The 15,896-nt window shown below is 37.2% G+C and overlaps 2 pseudogenes; both read right to left on the bottom strand.

Moving 5' to 3' along the window:
* Positions 1-407: 407 nt before the first annotated feature.
* On the bottom strand, positions 408-523 carry LOC138803557 (U6atac minor spliceosomal RNA; annotated as a pseudogene).
* A 14,870-nt stretch (positions 524-15,393) lies between these two features.
* LOC138803538 (U6 spliceosomal RNA) lies at positions 15,394-15,467 on the bottom strand (annotated as a pseudogene).
* Positions 15,468-15,896: the final 429 nt, after the last annotated feature.

The raw sequence follows: 15,896 nt of genomic DNA on the forward strand, positions 1-15,896 counted from the left end.
TTCTCTTCCTCTAAGCTAAAGTTTAAGATAAAAGGATTTGTCCTAAGAAGGAAAGCTTTGGTTTTCCTTATCTATCTAAATGTACAGAAGGAATCTGAGGAAACAGAATAAAACCACACATGCAATCGTGTGTGTGTGTGTGTGTGTGTGTGTGTGTGTGTGTGTATGTGTGTGTGTGTGCCAGTCTCAAGGTTTAAACTCAGGGCTAGGATACTTTCTCTGAGCTTTTGTGCTCAAGGCTAACTAGCACTCTACTACTTGGGCCACAGATCCATTTCTGGCTTTTTTGGTGGTTAATTGGAGAAGAGATTCATAAAATTTCCCACCTGGGCTAACTTTGAACCTCAATCCTCAGAACTCAGCCTCCTGAGTAGCTAGGGTTATAAGGTGTGAGCCAGTGGCACACAGCTAAATGATAACTAGATGCCACAAAGTAATCCCTTAACCATACTGTGTTGACATCCCTGGGGCCTCTTCCATCAGTGTAAAGGGGAGTACTAACTTTCTCTCCTTCATACAACAACATGCAACCTTTTATTAAGCAGGAGCTACAAAACAGATTCCCTTGGGCTAATGAGACTAAACACTCATTCTTGAAGAACAAGCTATAAAAAAACAGTAGCTTAACACTCAGAGAGGAAGAGACACACAAACATTTCTTATAACAGCCTTGTGCATGAATATTACTCAACACATTTGTGCCTAATACTAATTTCCCAACAAGCTACCCAGAGAGTGAAATTCCTATATAGATTCTTCTTGAGAGGATACACTAGCAGAATGAAGCAGTTTAGTTGTGTTGCCAATTTTTTTTTTTAGTTACTGGCATTCTAGTTTATTTGTCTCCTGGTAGGTGTTTATTTTTGTATATTCAAAGCCAGCATGGTACTTAAACATGACAGATGATATTACAAATGATGTTACTTACATTTTTAAGTTATTCTGGAATGTGAATATTTTAAATCCATTTTCAAGCAAAAATTTTCAAAATGTGGTCCATTAAGTACAACAGCATCACCATCAACAGAAAATTGATCAGAAATTCAAATCATTGGAACTTACAAATACCTACTGAATCAGAAATTCTGAGGACAAAGAACTCAAAAACAATCCCTTTAGGTGATTTCTGACATGTAAGAGTCTAAAAAAATCCCACATTTCTTTATGATTTAGTCTAATAGACTAAAATATTGAAGTTCACCAGATGGGATCATAATAGTACCACTAAGTTTTCCACAACCAGAGTGTTCATTGATGATCATGTAGACCTAGGAGCAGCTGGATGCTACCTTGCACTGAACTCTACAAGCCTGATGAAAGGAGTTTTCCAAGCTGCATTGACCACAGATCACAATCGGATTTTGGTCAACTCAGAAACCCAACATTTGTCAATCTATATGCCTGCCATCTCAGAAATAGGTTGATATGATCCAGGTGAATAGAAAATAATATGTAAGTCAGAAGGAAAATTTAAAAACATGAAGCATAAATACAATTGTGTTTTCTCTCTTTGGCCAGACTAACCTAGTCAAGGTGCTGCTTCAAATGAAGACAATGCATGGATTTACACTGCCACAGAAACTAATTAATTAATTTAAAAAACTTAAAGGCAGGCAGGCAAAACCAGGAGAGCTAAGTGAATGGCTCAGTGCATAAACATGTCGAATAATAATAAAAGGCTAATGTAAATGAAATATTTTCTAGGTGCCAGCTGCTGTGTTAACTAATTCACATGCATTCTTGTCATTGTAACTTCACAACCATCCTTTGAGTTGGTTTAATATTATCCCTAATTTTTACTTTAGAATAACTACCATGAGTCCCTAAGATTAAACGTGATGGCCAATATTACTTATACTAAAGTGTCAGGACCAACATTGATACTTGACTCTGTCTCTAAGCAGACCTATGCTGTTAATTACAATCCTTAAAACTGCCTACCACAAGTCCAACATAGTCTCCCCTAGGGTGGCTGGGCAAGTGGCTATAGAATCTGAAGTTCTTTTACCAAGACCTTTTCATTTCAAGAGAATAGAAATGAAAATGGGCTCTGCCTGTGGCCTCCATAATATGCTTCTCTGTGTTTCTCTTTCTAGGAGTGTTGCCTGAAGCTGAGGGTCACTCTCCCTTACTCTATACCTCATCAGGTTAGAGTAAGGACTTCAGAAAGACACTTGTTATTGTTCATCTGGATGACTCTGTACAGCTGTATTTAGATCCTTTATTGATTCTGCTATTTTTATCTTAAAGAAAAGAAAATAGGCTGGGAAAGTGGCTCAGTGGTAGTGCTTGCCTTCCATGCATGAGGCCCTGGGTTCGATTCCTCAGCACCACATAAGCAGAAAAAGCTGGAAGTGGCGCTGTGGCTCAAGTGGTAGAGCGCTAGCCTTGAGCTGAAGAGCTGAGGGACAGCGCCCAGGCCCAGAGTTCAGACCCCACAACTGGCAAAAAAAAAAGAAAGAAAAGAAAAGAAAATAGAAAAGACTCTTTTGTGGCATTTTTCACATCTTAAAAAACTACCTGTCAGTATCCCCAAGTACCAGTTACAGTTAAAAATCAACTGAGCAAATTTCTATAAAACAGAGTGCCTGGGTAACATGTAACAGAGTTTTAATCAGTTTTAGTGTTCCATTTCATCCCTTCCTGCTAGAGACAGGGGTGGGGTGGGATGGAGGGAGTCAGAGACTGAGACAGAGACCAAGACTAAGACAGGCAGAGGAACTGGGAGATACAGGCAAAGAGAGACAGACACAGGGAGAGAACTCCAAACAATTCCTTCCAGTGTTTCCAGAAATTTAATACTATTATTTCACCTAACCACTTAAGCTAGTGTTATCTCCAGTTTAGCAATGGAGAAATCAAGGTTATCAAGAAAGATAAGATACCAAGATAACAAGTAATCATTTTGGGATGATATAAATCAAAGTCTGTCACTAAAACCTTGGCTGTTTTCTCTATTCTTTAGTTTCTCTACTTTCTCATGAAGGTTTAATGGCTTCTCAGAGGTTGTTAGAGGGTCAACTGGAGAGAAAAAAAATGGGGAGAAGATAGCTATTCCTGAACCTTATTAAGTACTTTTTAAACTTTATTTAAGTAGTTGTACCAAGTGGTCACCACCAACATGTCAGTTGATAAATACAATGCATCTTGATCAATATCACCCCTTTCATCATTCTCTGGCATCCCTTCCTACCCTGAATTTTCCTAGTTTCATAGGACATGCTTTGACTATTCTGACTACATTCCCCCCTCTTCCTCTCTTCATTCCTCTACCACCAGTTGACAATGTTTGCATGCTGACCAAATACTGAGGCAGATTTTTGCCTCCTCTGTGGATTCTCTGTGTGTGTGTGTGTGTGTGTGTGTGTGTGTGTGTGTGTGTGTGTGTGTGTGTGTGTTCATACCAGGGTTTGAATTCACATCTTCATTCTCACTCAGCTTTTTTTGCTCAAGCTGGTTCTTTATCACTTAAGGCAAACCTGTACTTCTGGCCTACTGATGGCTAACTGGTACTAAAGTCTCAAGGATCATAGACATAAGCCACTGACACCTAGCTTCCTGTATGTTTTTTTAGCAACATGGGCAGTTGGCTGCTAAATAGGATAACCATCACCAACATCCTTGATCCATAGGCTTCTCAACACATAATTGCTTTATTTAGAATCATTTATATATGAAAGGCTGAGCGAGGGGCTCTACTTAAACCCTCCAACTCCTGAGTTAATGCCCCAACAGCTATCACATGTTTTAGAATAGAGTTTTTCTGACTGCTAACAGAAAGGCGTATTCTTGGAGGAACATAAAGATTTCAGATAGAATAACACAATGGCTATAATTGTGGCATTGAAATCATCCCTAAATGTTTTTGAAAATTTTGCAAAACTTACCTGAATCTCACACTCTAAACAGAAAGAGAACCAATTTTCGGGTTGCCTTTATGAAATGTATATTTTAAAGGAATAGAAATAAAGCTATCTCCCCATCTAGAACTTTTACCACATGCAAAAGGGACCAGCTAAAAGGAAAGCCAGTATCAATTGCTTTCAACCAAGCAAGCAAGACACTCTACCTCAGAGACCTCACTTACTTCCTGTAAGAAACCCGTGCTCAGAATCACAACCATAGGTGTCTCTCATTTCAACCAAACCTCTTGGTTTGGAGGTTATTTGGTCTCCAGGTAGCAGGGAGCCGGCCTGTTTTCCTTTTCTCTTTTGGCATTTGTTCAGCTTCCCAGGGGCAAGTTAGTGACCAGCAAATCCAGGAAAAACAGAAATCGTTACCTAATAAAGCACCAACAGACTTTCCAGGCCTCAGGGAGAGTAACACCCCTGCCCTTTCTAATTCTCAGACCACATTCCAAGTGCAAAATGGAATCATTTTTGTTTTCAAAGTGATGCTAATTTATTAGCCATGGTGCAAATGTTGACTGTGGTAATGGACTTCAAAAAGAATGTCTGGAGTCCAGAAAGCTTGAGGGGGAAAGGGAAATCAGTTGGGAGGTGAACAGTGAACGGAATCCAGTAGGGTTCTCCATTCCAAACCGGCTGTATTCAGCATTTCATCCATTCTGTTTTCTCTTCATTCACTATTCCTTTTATACTAAACCCACCAGATTAGATGCTTCTGGTGTACAGATAATCAATATATGATCTCTCCTCTTATAGAAACTGACAGAAATTCATATACAGAGCACTGAAGACAAGTTTGCTTCCTTCAAAAGAGAAATATAGATATATAGATATATATTTGGTACAAAGTATGTTGGCAGGAAATTTCAGAAAAGCATTTCAAGGATGGGTCATTGTATGCCAGAGTATGACAAGTCTGAGAGAAGATGAATCATGCAGGATGACTTAGTACTCAAACTTTATTTCAGTCATATCTGAGATCATTGAAGCAATAACTAAGGAATAATTAAAAATAGATATGCTAGGGAAGGTGGCTCAGTGGTAGTGCTTGCCTCACATGCATGAGGCCTTGGGTTCGATTCCTCAGCACCACATAAGCAGAAAAAGCCAGAAGTGTTGCTGTGGCGCAAGTGGTAGAGCACTAGTCTTGAACTGAAGAGCTAAGGGACAGTGCCCAGGCCCAGAGTTCAGTCCCCATCACTAACAAAAAAAAAAAAAAAAAATGGATATGCTAGTTTAAAAAAAAAAAAAAAACTCTCTAGGTGAGATGAGACTTCTTCTGAGGCCCAAATCTTATTTTGTTGCTTTATTTAAGATTTCTCCCATTCAGTTTCCTGGAAGGTTTAGTTAAAGAAATGTCTTCATTACTCAGAATTCTGTTACATGCAAAAGAAACAGACTCTGGCTATTTCAGGCAGAAAGAGAATTTACTGGAATGTTATTAAGGGCTTTTGTCTTTGAAAAAAAAGTTTGAAAGAGCATACCTTAAAAAAAAAAAAAAACCTGAAAAGGAACCAGAAGAGCTACAAAAAGTCAGGCAGGAGAAATAAAACAATGAGTTAAACAGGAACAATTTAACCTAAAGGGCAGAAAGGTTATGTGATTTGTCCAAGAACATAATACCGAGAATTATTTCTCTCGGTCCCTGTTATGAACACAGTTTTCTGAACATCAGTATCTTGTTTTCTATTTGTATTCTTTTCACTCAAACATATGTAAAATACTTTAAATTGTACATAAACATAACATAAAATACACCATCTTCACCATTTCAAATGTACAGTCCAGTGGTATAAGGGACATTTACATTATTGTGCAACCACAATCACTATGATCTCTGTAAGCTTTTCACCTAGAAAAACTGAAACTCTGAAGCCAATAATAACTCTTAAGTCCCTTCATTCCCAATTCTTTGTAACAATCTTTATTTTTACCTTACTCCCCTTTTAGAGAATTCCCAAAATTGTAAGACCTTGCTTTCTTCTCTTGGCCAGATTAGCCAGAAAGGGTTAGGTTTTAGAAGTGAGCCAATTCAGGGTGCTTTCTTGGGGTTTATGTCTTCAATAAGAGATGCAGCATTATGAATCTGGATGGTGACATAGTCATAGGAATTCTTAGCAAAAGCAATACGGCCAGAGAAAGACATAAAGGGAATCCAAATAAAGAAAGAAGTAAACTACTCCTATTTGCAGAATGACATGATCCTATATTTAAAGATCCCTCTAGAGTTTTCACCCCTGATTAAAAACTTGGCAAAGTAGTATGGTAGATATACACAATGGAATTTTACTCATTCATTAGAAAGAATTATATTGTGCCCTTTGTAAAGAAATGAAAGACTTGGAAAAATTTTATCAAATGAAGTAAGTCAGGACCAGAGAGACAGAGGATCCATGTTTTCTCTTGTACATGGAAGCTAGTTAGATTAAAAACTCATGTAGAGACAGCTAGGAAAAGGGTGACATTGTCCGAAAAGAAACGTATTCTTTACCTGACTTATGTAACTGTAACCACTCTACAACACCTTTATAATAACAATAAAAATTAAAAATCTCACAAGTAAATGCATTGTGTGGTATGCAAACATGCACAAATCTAAATACAGTAGATTCAAGGGATATAGCAAAGTGTGTAATTCCTCAGAAAGCTACAATCAAGTGCAGCAAAATCAAACACCAGTAAGTACTTGAAAGGGGTGGAGTTAGGTCAAAGGGGTATATATATAAATGAATTACAAAAAGGGGGGTAATGCAGACAAGAATCCAGTGTATATTCTAGAAAATCAGCAAGAGTGAGGGAAGGGTTGGGTGAGAATATTGAAAAAGGTGACATTGATCAAGATACATTGTATTCATAAGTTGTTTTATTAAGTAGCAACTCCTTTGTACAACTACTTAAAGATAATAAAAGTATGTAAAGAAAAAGCAGGGACATTTAACCTGTCCACTAGCATACAACACATTTCATGATATGACTGGATTTTCAATCCTTTTGAACTGAAGCCAGAACCCACAAAGCTATTGAATTCCAAAGAGCTACATTTTGGAAATTTATCGAAAAGGAAATTCAGCAACTTTCTTTACTTGTTAAGCCATAAGAACATAAACAATACAAACAAAGTTCTTGCTCTAAAGGATTATTTTTAGGTTGGACCATACATTAATTATTATACTATAATTTACTGGTCATCTCATAATATTTAAAGGTATAAAGAGATAAGTCTTAGTTAGCTTGTAATGTTAGAAAGGATTCTGAGAGAAACTAGTGTTTATATTAGTCAATTTTTCATTACTACCACAAAATATCCAAAGCAGAGAAAAGTTTTAGTTAGCTCGTAGTTCTGGAGATTCAAAGGCATGGTTTGGGCATTAGCTGGGCTCTAGTGGCAATTTTATGGCAGTGGTTACACTTTAATCAAGGAAGCAGAGAGAAGTAGGTGGGACCAAATTCAGACTTTCTTAGCAACTTCTCCATGAGGATTAGTAAGGAACAGCATAAGAAGTATCATTTTTGTGTGTGTGCCAGTCCTGGGACTGAAACTCAGAGCCTGGGCACTGTCCCTGGCTCAAGGCCAAAGTATAGCTCTACTTTTAGCTTCTTTGGGGCTTAATTGGAGATAAGAATCTCATCATCTTTCCTGCCCAGGATTTCTTCAAGCTGGATTCCCAGATCTCAGCTTTCTGAGAAGCTAGGGTTACAGGCAAGAGTCCCTAGCTCCCAGCTATAAGGAATAACTTTAGAGAAAATGTCCCCAATGACCACTTGTCTTCATGTGCAGAAGCATTACCCTACAAACCAAACCTTCAATTACAATAAACTTTTGGGGGACACTCAAAAGCACACCTCTCAAGGAGATTACAGACGAAAGGGAGACAGTTTTCAAGTGATCCAAACTGAGGAAAATTGGCTTGACATGATGACATTACTCTACTTTTTTTTAAAGGTTAATGAATCCAAAATCAGTACAAAAATACACTGAGTTGCTAGTCTGCTCTCATTCTTGGGCAACCTCTAATAATGGTTATTACTTCATATGTTCTAGAAGTTGTTGAAATCATCTCTACAAAGCATTGGAAACTTATATACAATGGCTTTTGAAACTGAATCTTCTGCTGCTTTTCAATAGGCTGAAGTTATCCTCACCTCTCTCCCTTACTGAGTAAGCATCCTCCAAAAGAACTTACTATGTTCTCCTGGAGTTTTTGAGTCAATAGGGGACATCTTGATTTGTTTTTCCCCAGTGGATGCTTCTCATACTTTAGTGTGCAGAGCAAATTAGAAGATCCTGAATGGACCTATTGGGAGAGAGGCCTGAGAATGTGCATTTAAAAAAGTTTTCAGAACAATGTCCTGAGTTATAAGAAGGATCCAAGTCATGAAATCTGGACTCATGGAAAATTGCTTCATTTCCTGATTCCTTCAAAACCTACCAGTCACCCCATCTTGTCAATTATTTCCTCTAAATAGCTCTGTTTTCGTTCAAACTATCTTTTCTTTTTTTTTTAATTTAATTTAATTTTATTTGTGAACATACTGTACAGAGGGGTTACAATTACATGGGCAGGATAATGCGTACATTTCTTACCAAGCATTGCAGCCTCCTCCTTTGTTTACCCTTCACATCCCTTCCTAGCCTCCCCCCTCCCCCCCCAATCCCAATCCTTCTCCTTCCCCCCCTTCCCCTCCCCACCCCGACGTTGTAAAGCTCGTTTTGGACATGACAACTTGTACTTCTCATTGTTGCAACAGGTCCACCTGTATCCTTATAGAACTGGTTTTTCCCCATCTCCTCCACAAGTTATACTGACATCAAATATAGTGAAAGTAGGGGTTATACTGTGGGGGAGGGACATACAAAGCAACAAAGAGATAATCTTATAAATGTGTTAGAAACACATGCATGAAAGAAAAAAACATTAAAATACATATCTAAGGGTTCATTTTCCTGACATCACATTATCTGACCTTTTCCGCTTGACTCATACATATACTAGATATTGCAAATAAGGGAAACCATGGGACCTATGTTTCTTTGGGCCTGGCTTACTTCACTTAATATAATTTTTTCCAAGTCTTTCCATTTCCTAACAAATGGGGCAATGCCATTCTTTCTGATGGAGGCATAGAATTCCATTGTGTATATATACCACATTTTCTTGATCCATTCATCTACTGAGGGGCATCTGGGTTGGTTCCATATCTTAGCTATGGTAAATAATGCTGCAATAAACATAGTTGTGCTGATAGCTTTAGTGTGGTCTTGTTTGTAAACATTTGGGTAAATGCCCAAAAGTGGGATTGCTGGGTCATAGGGGAGTTCTCTGTGAAGTCTTTTGAGGAACCTCCATACTGCTTTCCAAAGTGGTTGAACAAGTTTACATTCCCACCAACAATGAAGTAAGGTTCCTTTCTGTCCACATCCCCTCCAGCATCTGTTGTTGTTAGAGTTCTTGATTTTTGCCGTTCTAACTGGAGAGAGGTGATATCTCAATGTTGTTTTGATTTTCATTTCTTTTATGGCTAGGGATGTTGAACATTTCTTCATGTGTCTATTGGCCATCCTTCTTTCTTCTTCAGAGAAGTTTCTCTTTAAGTCTTTCGCCCACTTATTTATTGGGCAGTTTCAAACTATCTTTTCTTATGCTATTTTTATTTTTTATTTTTTTGGGTCCAGTCATGGGGCCTGAACTCTGGGCCTCAGCTCTTCAGCTCAAGGCTAGCACTCTACCACTTGAGCCACAGTGCCACTTCCGGCTTTTTTCTTTTTGCTTATGTGGTGCTGAGGAATCAAACCCAGGGCCTCATGCATGCAAGGCAAGCAGTCTACCACTGAGCCACCTTCCCAGCCCCTCAAACTATCTTTTCTACTTTTTTTTTTTCTTTTTCTGAATCACTGCAGCAAGCTGCTTATCTATCTGGTCTCATTCAGTCAGCAAATGCAAATGTGTCTTCTGATGGAACATTTTCTATTCCACCTGAAGAGGAAAAAATGAACTTATCTGAATACCTCTGTTTCTGGGTCTAGCCTCATGATCTGTCACTCCTTTAGCTTCTCCCTTTCCCCCAACATGAATATATACACATCTACACATACATGTACACATAACTACACAAATACACAGTCTATGCTCAAGAACACTGATCTTCCCAATTATCTTAGTCTTGGTACATGCTGTTTTCTCAGCCCACAGTGCCACTTCTTCTTTAAATATCAACTATAATATTATCTATCTCATGATACCATCTCTGCTCCCAGGGCTGAGTTGGAATCTTATCTAAAATGTACACTGTGCTTTTGTCCTTATCACCAAAAATAAAGAACCTTCTTTCTTTATGTTGTTTCCATGTTTCTTTCCCAACCAAACCATGAGATCTTTATGAGAACAATGTTCTCCAGTTCTTTATAACATCTATCTTCACTTCAAAAATGATTACAGAGGTAATAACGGATAAAATTCACTTATGTGAATAAGTGAACTAATACCAATATTTGATAATAAAATTGCAACCAATATAAGTACATTAAAAACAATAGCAAGAAAGAAAAAAACCACTTGTGTCCCTGTCTTGGGGTACATTTCACTTAACATCATCTTATATGGTCTTATAGCCTTTGACCTTCTCTGCTTGTCCTACACATATATTAGTCATTGCAAACAAGAAACCATGAGGCCTATGTTTTTTGGGACCAGGCTTACTTCACTTAATATAATTTTTTCCAAGTCTATTTCCTAACAATTGGGCAATGTCATTCTTTCTGATGGAGGCATAGAATTCCACATTTTCTTGATCCATTCATCTACTGAAGGGCACCTGGGTTGGTTCCATACCTTAGCTATGTGAATAATGCTGTGATAAACATGGTTGTGCTGATAGCTTTGGTATGACCTTGTTTGTGATCATTTGGGTAAAGGCCCAAAAGCAGGATTGTAAGGTCATAGGGGAACTCTATGTGGAGTCTTTTGAGGAACCTCCATACTGTTTTCCAAAATGGTTGAACAAGTTTACATTCCCACCAACAATGCAGTAGGGTTCCCTTTTGGCCACATCCCCTCCAGCATCTGTTGTTATTAGAGTTCTTGATTATAGCCATTCTAACCGGGTGAGGTGGAATCTTAATGTTGTTTTGATTTGCATTTCTTTTATGGCTAGAGAGGTTGAGCATTTCTTCATGTGTCTATTGGCCATTGCAACCAAATTTTTTGTGTTCCTTGTGCAACAATGAATCCTGGACATCATAAAAAAGTAGGCTGGGACACTGTGAAAAAGATCGTGTGTGTGTGTGTGTGTGTGTGTGTGTGTGTGTGTGTGTGTGTGTGTGTGTGTGTGTGTGTGTGTGTGTGTGTGCATGTGTGTGCACTGTTCTTGGAGCTTGAACTCTGGTCTTGAAAGCGTGTCTGAGCTCCTTTTGCTCAAGGTTATCACTCTACCACTTGAGTCATGGCTCTACTTCTGATTTTGTTGGGCAGTTTATTGGAGATAAGAGTCTCACAAACTTTCCTGCCTAGGCTGGCTTTGAACTGTGATACTCAGATCTCAGCCTCCTGGGTAGTAAGGATTAGACATGAACCACTGGTACCCAGCTAGGAATACTATTTTGAATATGTACTTTGACAATAAAACCTTTTAAGTCTTTTCTTATTACATGATTTTATGATACAAGATGACATCTGGCTAGATGTTAACTTTTAAACAATTTCTATAAAATGTAATCATTGCTTTGTAAACTACACAAGAAGAACTAAATAAAATTCCTGAATTGTAATAGAGAAAAACAACAATCCAACCATCCACATTTCAACTCAGTTGTTTAAGCTTTCCTGAAATGAATTAAAATTTATCCTATCGCTTTCACATATTTCCACCCAAAGCAAAAGGCTCCCAGCTCAGCCAAAGGACCACATTACTGTAGCTTCAGGAGACTGGAGAATGTAGACAACTCAATTTTGATTTTTCCTCTCAATGCTGATCTATAATTTCTGTAAACCCTCTGCTCTTCACAACAGTAAAGGGGGTTTCCATTGCCAGAAGGAAAAATTGCATTTACGGCATCATATTCTCAAAGAACAGAAGCTAGTCCTGGTAGATACAATTTTCATTTAGAGATATTGAATTCAGCCCATAATGTTCATTGTTTGACTCATATTACAGGAAAAACTGCAAATCTCCTTCCAAATTAATATTTGAATAATTCTTCAACTGTCAATAAGGTTCAAGAATACAATGAGCTTTATAAATTTATTTATTCAATGATTACATAAAAGTTGTTAAGTACTTGGAACTGCTACATATTGTTTAATGTTACAAGAATATATAAAGACTCAATTCCTACCCAAGGAAAAAAAATTCAAAGCCAATTTGTTAAGTGGCAATTAAAGAACAATAACAAAAAGTATGTTTCTTCATATTAATTCACTAAAGAACTAACTAAATCAATGCAAGGATGTTTTGCCAAATCAAAAGAATGTATTTTAGTTTATTTTTGCTTATTTCTGTAATTGGATTCCGTGTGTGTGTGTCTGTGTGCTTGATTTTAACTTTTATGTAGTCATATATATATATATATATATTTCCTACTCACTTGTGTGGTGCAAGCCTTCCTGTACGTCCCATCTATGGCTCACAACAAAGGTTTTCTGACAAGATACTATAAACAAAGTCTAGAAGAACTCACCACAGCTGGTTTTTTTTAACCCAAGGCAAGTACTAGGTCAGGAACAAACCAAATATACTGAGAATAAGTCAACAATAAACAGGTAAGCTAATTTTGTGTGATATTGTAAAATCCATGGGAAGTCAACATTAGAATCACCACCAAGGATAAATCATCTGGTCAAAGGGAAAAAAGGCATAAACTACCAAACTACCAATTACAATAGAAACATGTCCCTCAAAGCAATGAACTCACAATGCCCACAACCTAGAAACAACCCAAGTGTTTGTGTCTGTCAACAGAAGATGATAGATAAAGAAAATGTGATACACACATGCCCACACACAATGAGATGTTATTCAGCCTCGAAAAAGAGGAACTTCTCTCTCATTTGCAACAATAAATAAATCTGGATGACATTACATTAGACTAAATAAGCCAGACACAGAAAGACAAAATACATTATGATCTCATTTATATTTAGGATCTTAAAGAGTTGAACTCATAGAACTAAAGAGTAAAAGGATAGTTATTAGAGGTCATGAGTTGAGAGAAATCAGAAGTTATCAATAAAGGATACAAATTTCTAATTCTAGGGTCAAGTTCAAGAGAAAAGGTATCACATATGAATGTAGTTAGGAATATTTCATTGAAGTTCACTAAGAGAATAGACTTTATTAAGTGTCTTCATTATAAATGTCACTGTGATATGAAATGTATATGTGTATGCATATATGTATATACATATATGTATGTGTATACATATATGTATACATACATAAATCTACATATCTACATATAAACATGTATATGCATTTACATAGACATACATATAATTGTGTGTGTGTATACCAGTCCTGGGGCTTGATCTCAGGGCCTGGCATTGTCCCTGAGATTCTTTTTTGGTAGAGCTGGTGCTCTACCAATTGAGCCACAGCTCCACTTTTACCTTTTCCTGAGCAGCTGGAGATAAGTATACACATATATAGGTATATATATGTATACTTATAAGTATACATATAAGTATATAAGTATACATATATATACTTGTAAGTATACATATATATACCTATATATGTGTATACTTATATAAGCATATATGTATACTTGTGTAAGTATATATGTATACTTATATGTATATGTGTATATACATGTATATAAGTATATATAAACACACACATATATACATATATATTTGTCAGTATAACCTCATGTTAAAATAAAATGTGGTCCTTGGATTAATAGTATTAGCATTCTTAAGAACAAGTCAGAGTGCGAATTCTCAAAGTATGAATTGTTCTATACCTATCAAATGAGAATTTTACAGAGTAGGTCCAGAGATCTCTGGTTTACTAAATTTTCCAGGTGATTCTGATGTTGGCCCATGGCTGAGAATCCTTGTGACAGACTTTGAGCACTAAAGTAGAGCACTGTGTGGAGCAAAGAAGGGGCTAATTAATACAGCATGGGGAACTCATTCAGGCTTCCCTAGGAAGGGTAGCACCTAACATGTTATTGTCCATTCACTTCAGTATATTTTTATTCATGTAACTTCTGCCTGGCTACTAACAATAATGTCATGTGATTTGACTTTCTTCACAACTCCTTTCTCTTAACTAGTCTCTGATGACTATTAAGGATAGTTATAAACACAGGAAGCAGATATTTAGTAAGAGAAATTGGAGATAATGTAGACAGCAGGGAAATAAGCTTTAAGGCTTTACTGTGCAAAGAGCATGGACTTTGGGACCAATTAACCCTGAGTTTGGATTGTCAGATTCAGGAAACAAAAACATAACACATTCTGTGAAATGTAGACTTCAGGAGAAATAGTATTTTCAGTGTGCCCCATGCAATAGTTTTAGGATTACATATACTAAAAAGTTATTCTATTATATTTACCTGAAATTTAATTTTTAACTGGTACTCAACATTTGATCTAGTAAGTGTGTCCTGGGCTGAAATAATGAGTTACTATTCTCACTTTCTTCTTTAAAATAAATAAGACAAAATTTAGTGAGACAGACAAAAATTATTAAGTACTTTTTGTTTATCAGACATTACCCTAAGGTTGTTAGAGCACTGTCTTATTTACATAATAACATCCTCATAAAACAATATGTTAGAAAATACCAAAGATAAACACGTTAAGGAGGAAAGAGTTGTTTGGATTCAGAGGTTCAGAGATTCAACATAGTTTGGTCCCATCACTTTGAGTTTGGATTGGCACATAATACCATGACAGTGTGTGTGAGCCTGTGGTGGAGGAGGCTGCTTACCTCATAGTTGAGAATGAAATGGGGAGGTAGGGCCCTAATACCTACTTCAACTGCAGCCCCAATAACCTAACTTCCTCCCAAGGGGATTCACCACCCAATAGCACGCCGAGCTGATAATCAAGCCTTTAACACATGGGGTTTTGAGGGACACTGAAGAGTAAAATTGTAACAAGCAGATCCCATTCAAATCTCCTTATAGATATGAGGAAGCTTGGGTTGAGCAGCTAGATCATCAAAGCTAGTAGAAGGAAGAGCCCAGATTTGACTATATTATCTAACCTGATTCTAGAACTATGGCTTTTCCTGAATATGTCTTATGGCCTCTACTATACTTCAATTTGCTTCAATTTGTTTTCAACTATAAAGTTTGGGATATGTATTTGTACCATATTTGGCTTGTGGCTTCTCAAAGATACATGGAAATAATTGTACTTATTAAGAGTAATATTTATGCCAGGCTTGATAGTGCATGCCTGTAATCCCAGCTACTTGAAAGACAGAAAAAGGAGGGGTGTGAATTCAATGATAGCCTGTGCAAAGTTAGGGAGACCTTATCTTTGCGCAGGGGCCATGCTTATCTTCTCTGTATCGTTCCAATTTTAGTATATATGTTGCCGAAGCGAAAACTGGGACACCTTATCTTAAAAACAAAATATTTACAAAAGGACTTGGGACAAGAGCACAGCTCAATTGGTAGAGTACTTGTGTAGCACATGTCAATCTGTGGGTTTAATCCCCAGTACCACAACAGAGAGAAATATTTCTACTTTAAAAAATTGAAGAGATTTTCCTAAACTAAATTAGCATGATATTTTCATTCAATTATACCCCTCAGTAATGATCCTGGGAAAGAAGGACTCTTTTCTTTGAGGTTATGTAGACTTTTCTCTAGCCTGGGTTTATTAAGGACAGAGTTATATACTGGAGGTATCTGACTCTCTGGTCCTCATACAGACACTTAGGCAGCAGATTTCTGTCCACAGATACCCATTGCAGATGGTTGAAAGTGGTACACAGAGGATCACTCTGAATTCTAAGTGACTCCAAGACTCCAGG

Source organism: Dipodomys merriami, unplaced genomic scaffold (genome assembly GCF_024711535.1).
Source record: "Dipodomys merriami isolate MVZ:Mamm:240054 unplaced genomic scaffold, mDipMer1.0.p SCAF_34, whole genome shotgun sequence".
NCBI lineage: Eukaryota > Metazoa > Chordata > Mammalia > Rodentia > Heteromyidae > Dipodomys > Dipodomys merriami.